We start from the raw sequence: 13889 nt of genomic DNA, 5'->3' as shown, positions 1-13889 counted from the left end.
CTTTGCATGGTCTGGAAGCATGAATCTCACTTGTGGGAAATCTTAATCTTTTCTCGAACCCTTTGGACTTCTCAATGGTTCCCTCTCCACGCAGCTGTACTCAATGAGGATGTCTGGCTTTAACAAGCAAAATTCCACTTTCAGAAGATACGGAGATAATATATGTATCTGCTCACTGTTTGCAAGCTGAAATGGGGCTGGGGTGGGCTCAGTGGTTCTCATGTAGTACAAATTGATTTTGTGCAGTGGTTAGCCCATCTGGCACCTAGTTTTCCATTAATACCATGCCACTTTCCCTTTTCTATACCAGCTTCTATTGTCAAGGCCAACAATCTGGTTCACTTTGAAAAGCTACTTTCTGATTCCCTTTTTTGTGAGTTTTCTGTCCTTTATAGTCGGCCCAAAGCCTTTGACACCCGCTGTGGCGCTAACCTGTGATAGTGTAATTCTTAACCAACATGTGTGTGTTTAGTTCTTCTGTCTACATGTCGTTTGCCTATGTTACAAATATGGAAGGGGTGGGATTCTGGATATTTCATTAGCTGCTTTGAATATTTAATCCAGTCATCACAAAGCATCAATGACTTCAATATTCTCTAAATCTTGATTTCCAAGTCTCTTTTTGCTTTGTCCTTGTTATATGAATCTGCTATTGTGAGATACAAGCCTGCGATGAATGTGTACATAGAATGTGAATAATTCCTCTGAGGATGGAAACAAAATGGCTGCATGATGGAAATTTGGGAAGACAAAACAATATAACAGAAACTTGAATTTACTAAGCATGTTTGAGGGGAGAGTAGAATCCTTAACTCAGTGCCTCTGTCTGCCATGTGAAAACCTACAACTTTGTTCACCAAAATTGTATTATACCTGTATATATATACATACATATAAAAAATGCAGTATAGTGAGTCACACACCCCCAATTCTAAGTCTCTGGTAGCCAAATTGAAGTGAGTAATCCATAGGATGATATGTGTTTACCCCTCTTCATCTCTGACGTTGGTGGATGCTCCTAAAACAGCCATACATGTCTTTACTCTGGGTGGCTTCCCGCGAGGAAATATCCTTGTGGGCACAGCATCGTCACTTTGTCTGTGCTTTCCCTGGGTTCAGGAGGTTTGGTGGTGTTTTTATTGCATAGGGTTTGTCTGAAGCCACCTCTGAAGAACATTGCCTCTCAAGCTGTAGTAAGAGAAAGCAAAAGGACAAACTGAGCAAGAGAGAAGCTGTGACTTTTTTTTGTAGGTGGATTTGTTTATAAGTCTGCTGTCACAGCTTTGCATCTGTGGGGAACTGTTTTAACTTATTTACAGGTGTGTCAGCCTTGTTTGGGCTGTGGAAATAAGTTAGCTCAATTGTGCATGAATGAACACACACACATAATGAACACACACACATATTGAACACACATAATAAACACACACACGTAATAAACACACACATACATACACACAGACACACACACACACACACATGCAGAGGCTGTCAAAATTGCTCAGAGGGTCAAAGCACTTGCCACCAAGCCTGACAACCTGAGTTCAATCGCCAAGTCTCACATGATTGAAAGAAAGAACTAATTCTCATAAGTTGTCCTCTGACTCACACACACACACACACATAAATAAATAAAATTTTAAGAATAAAATACAAAACCCTCAATAATACCCCCTAAAAGTAATCATGTGGTTTACTTTCACAGCCTTTAAAAGTGAACTGTAAACTAGGAGACATCTTGATAAAAACCTACTTCAATGAAATTTTCAAGACTAACATGTTTATGAGTGCTTTCAAATTTCACTTCCTTTAGTATCTCTTCACTGCTCAGAGGTGACAAAATACCGGATCGCCAACTGGCTTAGATTGATGGGAATTTTCTTTTTGAAAAAGGCCAGCATAGAGTTGACTATCCTGTCCATCTATAACCAGATAATCCAATAGAGAGTTGACTGTCTAAATGGTTTCCATACATCTCCATACTTTTCCAGTCACCTGACTAGTGGGCTAGATGGTGACAGTTGGCCATCCGAGCCATAGTTATAAAAATTCAAAAACCCTGGCCTGGCCGGTAAAAGTGGACATGAAGAAACTACGTTAAGCTCTTCGTCCTTGGTGTTAACACACAGACGCAAGGTATCTTGGGTTTTTCTGTGCTCCACCTTCAGAACAGTCCTTTATGTCTGATATGAACTGCTCAAGCTTCCTGGGACATCGTGCTGTGAGAGAATGTGAATTTGTGGAGAACTGTCCACACAATGCCCCTTAACTATGACTCCACGCAGTTAACAAATGCTTACGATAAGCCTCCCCACTTTCTTGTCTTTCAAGTTGAAACGTTGTCTGTGGAATTTCAAGTCTCCCTTTTGGTTTCACTGTGCCCCTGAGAGAAGAAGAGGTTCTTTTGAGTTGACGTTCTCCGTCTGCCATGTATGTGCCCTTTCCAGTGTGATTTCAGTGTTTACATTTTGGAGCTGAGACCTTGATTGGCTAACTTAGTCAAAATCCCACTGCCACCGCTGAAGGACCAAGTGTTGGGACACACAGTGTTGCAAGAAACGCAAGCGGAAGTGACGCACATCCGTCTGTGTCATTCTATGGCTGTACTGTTGTCTGCGCCCGCCCCCGTTATTTATTATTGTTGATAGCTTACTTTTTCTTACATTCTGTTGTAAATAAAGTACAAAGCAATCTTCTTCCCAAGGGTTGCTTCCTCTTTCTCAACTGGTCTCAAGGGAGTGCTAGCCAATGTTAACATGAGGGTCAGTGGGGAAGGAAGAAGCCAATTACTGTACCCAGCGGAATGGCCTCGTGTGCAAGGATGCCTCCCCTACTAATGGTCATATGGAACTTTATATGCAAGACCCTTGGGAGGAAAAGTCCCAGAGTCCCTAATTTTCCAGCCTAAAAATAACAAAGGAAAAAGCTGGGTGGGAGTGGCACACGCTTTTATTCCCAGCACTGGGGAGGCAGAGGCAGGCAGATTTCTGTGAGTCTGAGGTCAGCCTGGTCTACAGACTCCCAGAACAGCCAGGGTTACACAGAGAAACCCTGTCTTGAAAAACAAAAACAAAAGCGAAGGAAATCTATAACCCCATAGGATGAATGCATAAACTCCCTTATCCACCTAGCAAGTACTTGAATATTCATGGAGTTTGAGATCACATAGCCCACAGGAATCCTAGGGAGTGCCAACCAGATCCACTCTATGCCAAGTTAGGTGTGTGTGTGTGTGTGTGTGTGTGTGTGTGTGTGTGTGTGTGTGGGAATAGAATCCAGCACCATTGGGGATGCCAGGTAAATAGGTAAATACTCTACTGAATTGGACAGACCAACTAGGTCTTTGTGTTGTTTCATTTTGTTTTGTTTTTTGAGAGTCTCTCTCCATTATGTAGCCCTAGTTGTCCTGAAACTCACTCTGTAGACCAGACTGGCCTCAAACTCACAAAGATCCACCTGCCTCTGCCTCCTGAATGCTGGGATTAAAAGGGTGTGCCACTGCCCCAGCTCATCTTTTTTTTTTTTTTTTTAATGACAAAGTCTCATGTATTTCCTTGTACTTACAATATGACTGAAGAAGACCTTGAAATTCCAATCTTCCTGCCCCAACCTTCCAAGTTCTGAGATTCAAGTGTGTGCTAGCACACACCATTTATACAGTTCTGGGAATCCAGTCCTAGTTGGGTTACTTTTTTTCTTTAAGGATTTATTTTATTGATGTGTGTTGTGTGTCTTCAAGAGTGCATCAGATCCCTCAGAACTGGAGTTATAGGCGTGGCTGCTGGGATCCGAACTTAGGTTCTCATGTTTGAGCAGCAAGCGCTCCTAACCACTGAGCCATTTCTCCAGCCCCACAGCTGGGTCACTTTTTGGAAAGCCAAAGTTGTCCTGCCATGGTTTCTCGATCTCAGGCAGCCACTGTTGTTTACAAGAGGGTCCTCCGGGGTTGGTGAGTGTGGGGACAGAAAGGCTTCACTGTCCCTGGTTCATTAATCTTTTTGGAGTTCACACAGAAACACACCCCTTACTCTGTCTTCCAGTTAATCCTTAAAGAAATAATGTCACAGTCTTGGGCTGGCTGGCTGGCTCAGTGAGTCAGAGTACTTGCTGCCAAGTCTAGTGACTGGAGTTTAATCCCACATGGCAGAAGGAGAAAATCAACTAAAATTGTCCTCTGACCTCAACACAGGGGACACACACACACATAAATAAATAAATAAATAAATAAATAAATAAATAAATAAATAAATAAATAAATAAATAAAAAATAAATAAGTGCGATTTAAAAGAAGACAGAAAACGTGGCAGTCCAACCTGAACGGAGCAGGCACACTGCTTATACTGCAGTTCTGAGTTGTGTAATACCAACTCAATTAACTACAACATGTTTCCTTTTGTAGCTCCAACTTCACCATTACACCCCCATCCCGTCTTTCAATTCCGTCTTCCAAACACACAAACTTCCCACACACTGCTGCGGGCTAGCTGTCAGCCTGCGTTCTTGAGCAGAGGCTGCCGCGTGCGGCTCAACTGTAATGGGTTGTTAGACATCTGCATGCCTACTTGTCAATGTACAGGTGCTTGTGACACGGCCCGCCCAAGGTCCTAAGCAGAGCTCGTCATCCAAAGTGTCTTCCCACTGAGGCCTAACCTTAGACTCCTGAACACCCACATATTTCTCTAAGAGTTCCTCAACCACCATTACAGTCATTACCTTCCTGGAGACATTTCTGCCTCTGACCTCCAACTGTACTTTGGTCTCAAAGTTCAGGATACATCCTGTCTGAAATAGCCATACATGAAACTGTCGGGGTCAGCTGGAGGCTTTGATGGCTTTGCAAGGACAACTTGGGTATTCATCTGCACTGGGGTGTGTGGTGGAGCCAGCAAGCCCTGTTTTCAAGGCTACGGATTGACGTTTTCTGCCTAACTTGTCTACACAGGAATTCTCTCTTCTATCGTGTGCAACTTAATAGATGACCTCAGTCAAATCCAAAGGTTTAACTACTTTCCTCTTCCTGGGAAAGGTGGTGTTCTAGTGTGTTGTCTGTTGTTGTGATAAACAGCACACTGCCTTAGTCAGGGTTTCTATCCCTGTGATGAAACACCACGACCAAAAAACAAGTTGGGGAAGAGAGGGTTGATTTGGCTTACACTTCAGCATTGCTGTTCAGCACTGAAAGAAGTCAGGACAGGAACTCAAACAGGGCAAGAACCTGGGGGCAGGAGCTGATGCAGAGGCCGTGGAGGGGAGCTGCTTATTGGCTTGCTCTGTCTGCTTTCTTATAGACCCCAGGACCACCAGCCCCGAGGTGTCCCCACCCACAGTGGGCTGGGCCCTCCCCCACTGATCACTAATGAAGAAAATGTCTTACGGGTTTACCTACAGTTCAATCTTACATTTTCTGAATTGAAGTTCCCTCCTCTCAGATGACTGCAGCTTGTGTTAAGTTGCCAAAAAACTATCCAGCACACTGACCAAAAGCAACCTGAGGAGGAGAGGGTTTATTTCAGCTAACATATCATAGTTCATCATTAAGGGAAGCCCGGGGGCAGAGACTAGATATTGGCTTGCTCTCCTTGATTTGTTTAGCTCGCTCTCTCTCTCTCTCCCTCCCTCCCTCCTCCTCCCTTCCTTCCTCCCTCCCCTCTCTCCCCCTTTTTCCCTTTCTCTCCCCCTTCTCTCTCCTGTCTCCTCTCTTTCTCTCCCCACCTCTCTCTCTCCTTTCCCTTCTCTCTCTCCTCTCTCCTCTCTCCCTCCCTCAACACACACACACTTGATTATTAATTGTGTGTGGAAATGTGCACATGTGAGTGCAATACCCTTGAAGGCCAAAAGAGGTTGTGAGCTGCACATGTCGGTTCTTCGAACTGCATTCAGGTCCTCTGGAAGGGCAGCAAATGCTCTTAACTGCTGAGCCATCTCTCCAGCCCCTCAGCTACCTTTCTCATACAGCTCAGACCCTTCTGCCCAAGGATGGCCTGCCCAAAGTAGGATAGCCTTCCTACATCAATAAGATACAAGCAAGAAAATGCCCCACAGACACGTCCATGGGCTGACCTGAAAAAGGCAGTTCTTCAGTTGAGATCCCCTCTTTTCAGATATGTTGGGAGTTTGTGGTCAAGCTGATAAATAATAAACTAACCACAGTTAGGAACAGGTCAGTACTTTGCCTCAATGTTCTTGTTCTGTTCCCAGCATGTGAGAAAAAGATAGAAGATAAAAAGATAAAGAAAGGGCCGGGCGGTGGTGGCGCACGCCTTTAATCCCAGCACTCGGGAGGCAGAGCCAGGTGGATCTCTGTGAGTTCGAGGCCGGCCTGGGCTACCAAGTGAGTTCCAGGAAAGGCGCAAAGCTACACGGAGAAACCCTGTCTCGAAAAACCAAAAATAAAAACAAAAAAAAAAAAAAAAAGATAAAGAAAGGAAGAAGACGAGGAGGCCTGGGGATGTAGCTTAGTGAGTAGAGTGCTTGCCTAGCATATACAGTCTTGGCTTCGATGCCCACTACCACATAAATCAGGTGCGATGGTACACCTTAGTAATCTTCGAGTTTATTATAATAGAGAGATGAAGAGAAAGATAGGAAAGAGAGAGGCGGAGAGAAAGAGAGAGGAGAGAGAGAAAGAGGGTGCACACCTTGTGGGAATAGAGAGAAAGAGAGAGAAGAAGGGAGGAGTTTTTCCTTAGAATGAGGCTTTTACATCAGGACGCAGGGTGGTGCCAAGGGGTGGGATTTCAAGGGGCGGGCCAGAATATTAACAACCACAATTTTAAGCCAAATTTGAAGCAACCTTTAATTAAACACTGGCCAGGTGGATGGGCTCTGGCCAGGTCCATTTCTGAATATCCAGAAGATGGCCCAGAATCAAATTTTGCAAGGGCTTATGAAGAAAACCCATAATTCATTACATCAGGTCCAATCAGGTCCAATCAGAGGCAAGCATACATTCTGATGTATTTCCTGACGTATATCATGACGTATCACCACATGTGTTCAAGCACATCTGGTGCAGATGGGTCAAACAAACCTGTGGCTTGTTATCTCCATAAACAATAGCCTCCAGCATTTCAGGAACTATGTGTCTTTGGGCAGGGGGCTTGCAGATCAGAGGCATTTTTGTTTCATAGATCTCTAAGGCATAGTAATTAAAACTTAAAATGTAACTGGCTCTCACACTACCTTCTGACCTCCAGATTCACAGTGGTGTATGTGTGCCCTCAATCCCCAAACTCACATATTAAGTAGATACTTTTTTAAAAATACCAATCACGTGCACCTAAGGCAGACACTAAAGACTTGAGATTATGACACCTCTCTCTCTCTCTCTCTCTCTCTCTCTCTCTCTCTCTCTCTCTCTCTCTCTTTTTTGGTTTTGGTTTTCTGAGACAAGCTTTCTCTATATAACAGCGCTGGATGTCCTGGAACTCGATCTGTAGAGCAGGCTGACCTTGAACTCGCAGAGTTCTGCCTGCCTCTGCCTCCCGAGTGTCGGGATTAAAGGCCTGTGCCACCACCACCCAGCTATGACTTCTCTTACCCCAATAAAGTTCTTTGTCTTCAAATGTCCAGTTGGTAGACACCAACCTGTTTGTACACCTTCCCCCGCAGCTGGGGCGTCTCCACCCTTAGCGTTCCAGCTGTAACCCACTTGATGGTTGTACTGGGAAGCCAGTTTGATAAAATCTTTGTTATGGAGCCAGCTCCTGAAGGGCCACTCTGGCAAGAATGTCTGTAGTTGAGGATGACCTTGAACCCCTGGTCCTCCCGCCTCTACCTCCCCAGCGCTGGGACTATAGTCATCTACCACCCTGCTTAGGTTTATGCAGTGCTGGGACTATAGTCATCTACCACCCTGCTTAGGTTTATGCAGTGCTGGGACTATAGTCATCTACCACCCTGCTTAGGTTTATGCAGTGCTGGTAGTCAAACCTAGTCTTGCCCGTTATGCAGCAGCCGAGCCGCCTGCCCAGTCCTCCCATCTTTCTCCTCCCAGAAAGCATGGCTAGAGTTATAACCTCATTGTTGAGAACCCCACCCCCCAAGCCGCCCCCGCCGCAGAGCTTGTCCTGGCAGCTCTGTATTAAGCTTGTCCCCAATTTTGCCTTTGGACTGCCGAGTTTAGTCTGACCCCCAGATTTTCTCACTGGGTCTTGTCTTTTTTTTTTTTTTTTTTTTTTTTTTTGACTGACTTCCTAGCATCTTTATTCTTCTTGTCACCTTTGGACAGCATTGCCACACTCAGAGAGTGACATCCACCACTGCAGCCCCACTAATGTAACGGATGGACCTCCTTAGACTTCCAAAGAGAGTTTAGCCATTATCACTGGAGGAGGTTTGAGGGCAGACGAATCTGGGTGATTTTAAAGTCTTATCCCAAAATAACTTTCCCACTCCCAGGGGATGGTCCCTGTGGGCTGCTGGCAGCTGACTACACACAGGCGACCCTTGAGAATCAAGTTGTACCGCTCACAAGCAGTCCTGTTTTGAGAGCTTCCAAAGATAGATCATTGCTCTGGGGTGCACAATGCAGATAAAGTCACTCATGGGCCAGAAGTGTTCATTGCCTTTTCTCTGAACGACCCTTGGAAATTTGGCAAGGTTTCTATTGGTTTGAATTTTTCCACTGTCATCTTGAAGTTATTCTATTCCTTTGCATTCTGAGATAATTATTGTATAAAGCTGAAGAGATAACATTGCACTATTGTTAGATATTTCAGAATTTATTTATTATTTTGTGTGTGTGCACATGTACGCATTTGTGTGTATGTGTACATGTACACATTAGTGTGTATGTGTACATGTACACATTAGTGTGTATGTGTACATGCACGCATTAGTGTGTATGTGCACATGTACGCATTTGTGTGTGTGCACATGTACGCATTTGTGTGTGTGCACATGTATGCATTTGTGTGTGTGCATGTATGCATTTGTGTGTGTGTGCATGTACACATTAGTGTATGCGCATGTACGCATTAGTGTGTGTGCACACATACCCATTTGTGTGTATGTGCGCATGTACGCATTAGTGTGTGTGTGTGTGTGTGTGCACACATACGCATTTGGATGCCAGCAGCACTGAAGCTGCAGACAGTTGTGAGCTGCACACTGAGTACTGGCAACTGAACTCCTCTGTAAGAGCAATAATCGATCTTAACAGCAGAGCCAGTGTTTTTCAAAAAAAAATTTTTTCTTTCTGAGACAAGGTTTCTCTATATAACAGCCCTGGCTGTCCTGGATCTTGCTCTGCAAACCAGGCTGGACTGGAACTCACAGAGATCTGCCTGCCTCTGCCTCCAAGTGCTGGGATTAAAGGCGAGCACCACCACCGCCCAGCCTTTTCTATTATTTTTTAAAGAAAATTGTAATGAGTAAAGGTTTGTCTGCGTGCACTTCCGTGCACCACATGTTTGCCTGGTGCCCACAGAGGTCAGAAGATGTTGGATCCCCTGGAACTGGAGTTATGGATAGTTGTGAGCCCAGGATTACAGATTTCCTTCTTTTGAAGTGTTTATACTTTTTTTTTTTTATGTATTGTGCATGCCCACATGCACCACGGCAGTGCAGGAAAACAGGCTACATCTTGCTGGAGTGAGTGCTTTCCTTTCCTGTGGAGGTTCTGGGGATTGAACTCTGGTCATCAGACTTGGCGGCAAGCACCCTCACTCACTGAACCATCTCCACAGGCCCTCTTTCCTTCACAAGAACAGTCACTTCCCTGGGCCCCTGAGCTGCAGATCACTGTTACCGAGCCGAACACTAACTCGAGCACAAGGAACTGCACAGAACTGAATACGCAAACAATTTTAATTCATCTTGTTTTAACACGTTCAGTATTCACAAACACTGAGTTTATCTTGAGAATTTCCAAAAAGCCACCACAGTAAATGCCATTAAGTTGTTTTTATTAGCTGAGAGAAAACTGAAGTAAATGATCAGAGCCGCTTTCATTTTAATATATGTAATTTATCACGTGGGTGCTCTTGGGGGCTGGAGAGACGGCTCAACAGTAAAGAACACTGGCTGCTCTTCCAGAGGACCCAGGTTCAGTTTCCAGCACCCACACGGCAGCTCACAACTGTCTGTAACTCCAGTTCCAGGGGATCTGACATCTTCTTCTGGCCTCCTCGGGTACCAGTCATGTGGATTGTGTCATAAACGTAGGCAATACACCCAACACATAAAATGAAAACAAATATTTGTAATGTTTAAGTGGCTTGATTTATTATTATTATTATTATTATTATTATTATTATTATTATTATTATCATTTCGTTGTTGTTCTGCAACTGTAAAACTCCATGAAACTACTTCCCTATGAGAACATGGAACCTGGAATACCTTATTTCATGTTTTCTGAGCCATGGTCACTCAGACTTGGCACCAGAATAAACTACCTTTTATTCCTGGAGGTGAGAGCTGTGTTTTTGACACTGGCGAATGTAATTCAGCATGTGTCACAGTCTGCTCAAGAAATTAAATAGAAAGCTCTGGAGGACCTTTGGCGGGGCCGAAGCTCAGTGGTCGAGAGCCTGTCTAACATGGACTAGGCCTGAGGTTCCGCCATCTGCACCACAAAACGAAAGGACCCTAGTGGTCAGGGGAGCGCGGTACACAGCAAACTTCTGCAGGGTTGGGGAGTTAGAGCTGCCAGGCAGTGGTGGCGCACACCTTTAATCCCAGCACTCGGGAGGCAGAGGCAGGCGGATCTCTGTGAGTTCCAGGCCAGCCTGGTCTACAGAGCGAGTTCCAGGACAGCCAGGGCTACACAAAGAAACCCTATCTCAAAACCCCCACCTCCCCTCCCCCAAAAAAAAGCCCAGAATATTCTGTACAAGAAAAGCACTGGTCTCATTTCTAACACATAACAAAGGCAAAGTCTAGAATTACCTTCTACTCATTTGAATAGTTTGGAATCTGTTTCCAAATTTTCCAAAACCTGCTTCCTTTGTCCTGGGGTTGGTTTTTGTTGTTGTTGTCTTGTTGACACAGGGTCTTACACAGCCCTGGCTGGCCTCCAACTTACTAGTAACAAGGACGACCTTTCACTTAGTGTCCCCTGCCACTGCCTCCACTCACTGCCCTAACAGGCATACACCAACAGGCCTGGCTGGGGCAGTGCTGAACACGGACCCAGAGCTCCCTGTGTGCTATGCCCGCACTCTATCAACCAAGCTGTATGCTCAGCCCAAGTCATTTTCAAAGACATCCCCCCACAAAAAATAAAAAAATCCAGGTTCGATTCCTGGCACACACACCATGGCTCACAAGTATCTGTAACTCTCCTTCCAGGGGAATCTGCCGCCTTCTGGCCTCTATGGGCACTGCATGCATATAGTATGGAGACATACATACAGGCAAAACCCTCATACATGTAAAATGATAAGTAAAATTGTCAGGCACTGGTGGTGCATGCCTTTAATCCCAGCACTCAGGAGGCAGAGGCAGGTGGATCTCTGAGTTCAAGGCCAGCCTGGGCTACAGAGCGAGTTCTAGGACAGCCAGGACTACACAGAGAAACCCTGTCTTGAAAACAAAAGATAAATAAAATCTCACACACATATAAATATATATATTTGAATATATATGAAGATTAATTAACATGAAGTAAGATCCACAAAACCTGCTTCATTTTCATGTATGCCACTTGTGAAAGCAATTCTCTTTTATTCTATGAAGAGAATTAAATAAGGGTACTTAGATCATTAAAAAAAGTAATAAAGCCTAGCTAATTTCTGGCTATCCACGGGTCAAGAGCTCTGTACTCAGATTGCCTGAGCAACTTGACCTGCTATTGTCCAAATATAAAAATGTCAAGCTTCTCTTTTTTCTGATATTCTAAATCTAATTTACATCAGAAAGATAAGACACCCTCCACACTTGAAGAAGGGCTTTGCAGAAAGAGATGATTCATACACGGTTTAACTTGGAGTGAATAATTTTCGAAGCAAGCCCAAAGCCTCAGTGGAAGCTCTTCAGTGATTCTTTTCTACATATCATCAAGCCAAACAGCCAAGCATGGTGACGCACACCTTTCATCCCAGCACCTAGAGAGGCAGAGGCAGATGGATCTCTGTGAGTTCCAGCCCAGCTAGAAAAAAAAAAAAATCAAGCCAAATGTCCTCAGAGAGGCTTAATAAATACCTGAAAAACCAACTCTTCAAATCTGGATCCATGTACAAATCAATTTTTTATTGCATTTTATTTATTGTGTGCTTGTGTGTGCACACGCACATGCCATGGCACACATGTGGAGGTCAGAAGGACAACAACGTTCGAGAGTCAGTTCTCTGCTTCCACCATGTGGGACTCAGTTTGTCAGTCTTGGTGGCAGGTCCCTTTCCCACTGAGCCATCTCACCAGCCCCAAGTCAATTTTTTAAGTGGTTTGAGTGAGAGTTTCTTCCTCCTCGCCTCACAAGAAAAATAAATAAATAAAAATAAGTAAATAAAAAATTAGACAGTTCAAGTAGAAAAGAAGGTTCAGAAGGAGGAATTCCTCTGTCTCCCAAGGGGAGAGCTCAGCAGCCTTTCTTCCCAGAGGAAACTCTGGAGCCACAGAGGCTCCCTCAGGGAAAGTAAAGACGAAGATGGCTTTAGTTTGTTAGGAAAGCAAAATTTTTTCTGTAAGCGTCCAAGATCACATTTGACAGGCTGCAGTTTGCTTCCCAGACACAGGGAGATCATCTTTAACCTCCAGATAAAGAGCGTGGCTTGAGAAGAATGTGCTTGCAAGAATACAGATTTTTGAGCCAGGTGTGGAGGTGCGCACCTTAAACCCAGCACCCAAGAGACAAAGACAGGCAGATCTCTGTGAGTTCAAAGCCAGTCAGGGCTACTTAGAGAGACCTTGTCTTAAAAATAATTATATATATATATATATGAATGTATGTATATAAATATATATAATTAAATTGTGTGTGTGCACGAGTGTGCATATATGCATGCATTTATCTGTACCACCTGCGTACACTATCCAAGGAAGCCAGAAGAGGGCGACAGAGCCCCTGGAATTGAAGTTACAGGTGGTTGTGAGCCATTCAGTGTGTGTGCTGGGAACCATACCTGGGTCCTCTGGAAGAGCAACAAGTGCTCTTAACTGCTGAGCTGTTTCTCCAGCCCCCCCTTTACTGTTGGGTTTTGTTGTTGCTGTCATTGTTTTGGTTTTCTCCTGGTGTGTGTGGTATATGTGCATGTGTGTATGTGTGTTCACATGTGTGAGTGTGTGATAGCTTGTGGGGGCCTGCAGCTGACGCCCGGTGTCTTCCTGCTAACCTTCCATCTTACCTCTTGAGGCAGGGTCCCTGGCTGAATGCAGAGACCATTGGTTCACTGGTCCAAGTGAGGCAGCTTGCTCTGGGGACACCCCTCACAACCTTCCCTGTGCTGTGCTTTCAGTGAGCTACCATGTCCACATTGTCAGGCCCGAAGAGCAGCCCACTTCCCCCACAAAAGGGCAGGCCCCCTGACTTGGTCCACAATTCAGTCTAGGCTCAGCTCAAGCTGGACCTTAGAAGAATTTCTGGTGGTTAGATAAAAGCCAACATTCCTCGGGAACTTGCAAAACAGTTCCCATCTGCCAAAAGAAGTCACTTCCCTTGCCTCTATTGACTTACACCTGTGGTGCCGAGGTGTATATCAAAGCCCATGCTGGCCTCCAGGCTCCTTCAGTCCCTACTCACATGTATTTGGTATACATCTCAGGCCCACCCTCGCCCTTCTCACCTCCTACTCTACCTAAACTCCCAGACTACTCCAGTTCACATGCTTCCTCCCCCAGCTACTCATCCTCCTTGTAACCCACATGATCCCCCACCCTGCCTTCTCTAGCCTTGGCTGTGTCCAGTCGGCTTCCCTTTATCTCTGCTCTAGACTCTTTCAGATGG

The 13889-nt window shown here is 44.8% G+C and overlaps 1 long non-coding RNA gene across 1 annotated transcript in view; it reads right to left on the bottom strand.

Moving 5' to 3' along the window:
- Nucleotides 1-759: 759 nt before the first annotated feature.
- LOC131917875 (uncharacterized) overlaps nt 760-13889 on the bottom strand; it is a 28353-nt gene continuing 15223 nt past the window's right edge. Inside the window, exons 2-3 of the long non-coding RNA XR_009380761.1 lie at nt 5401-5489; nt 760-1188 (exon numbers count right to left, since the gene is read on the bottom strand). This is a non-coding gene — a long non-coding RNA (uncharacterized LOC131917875). The remainder of the gene's footprint in view (nt 1189-5400; nt 5490-13889) is intronic.

Source organism: Peromyscus eremicus, chromosome 8a (genome assembly GCF_949786415.1).
Source record: "Peromyscus eremicus chromosome 8a, PerEre_H2_v1, whole genome shotgun sequence".
Lineage (NCBI taxonomy): Eukaryota > Metazoa > Chordata > Mammalia > Rodentia > Cricetidae > Peromyscus > Peromyscus eremicus.
The sequence above is the reverse complement of the archived record's forward strand: the minus strand, read 5'-3'. Positions and strand labels throughout refer to the sequence as shown.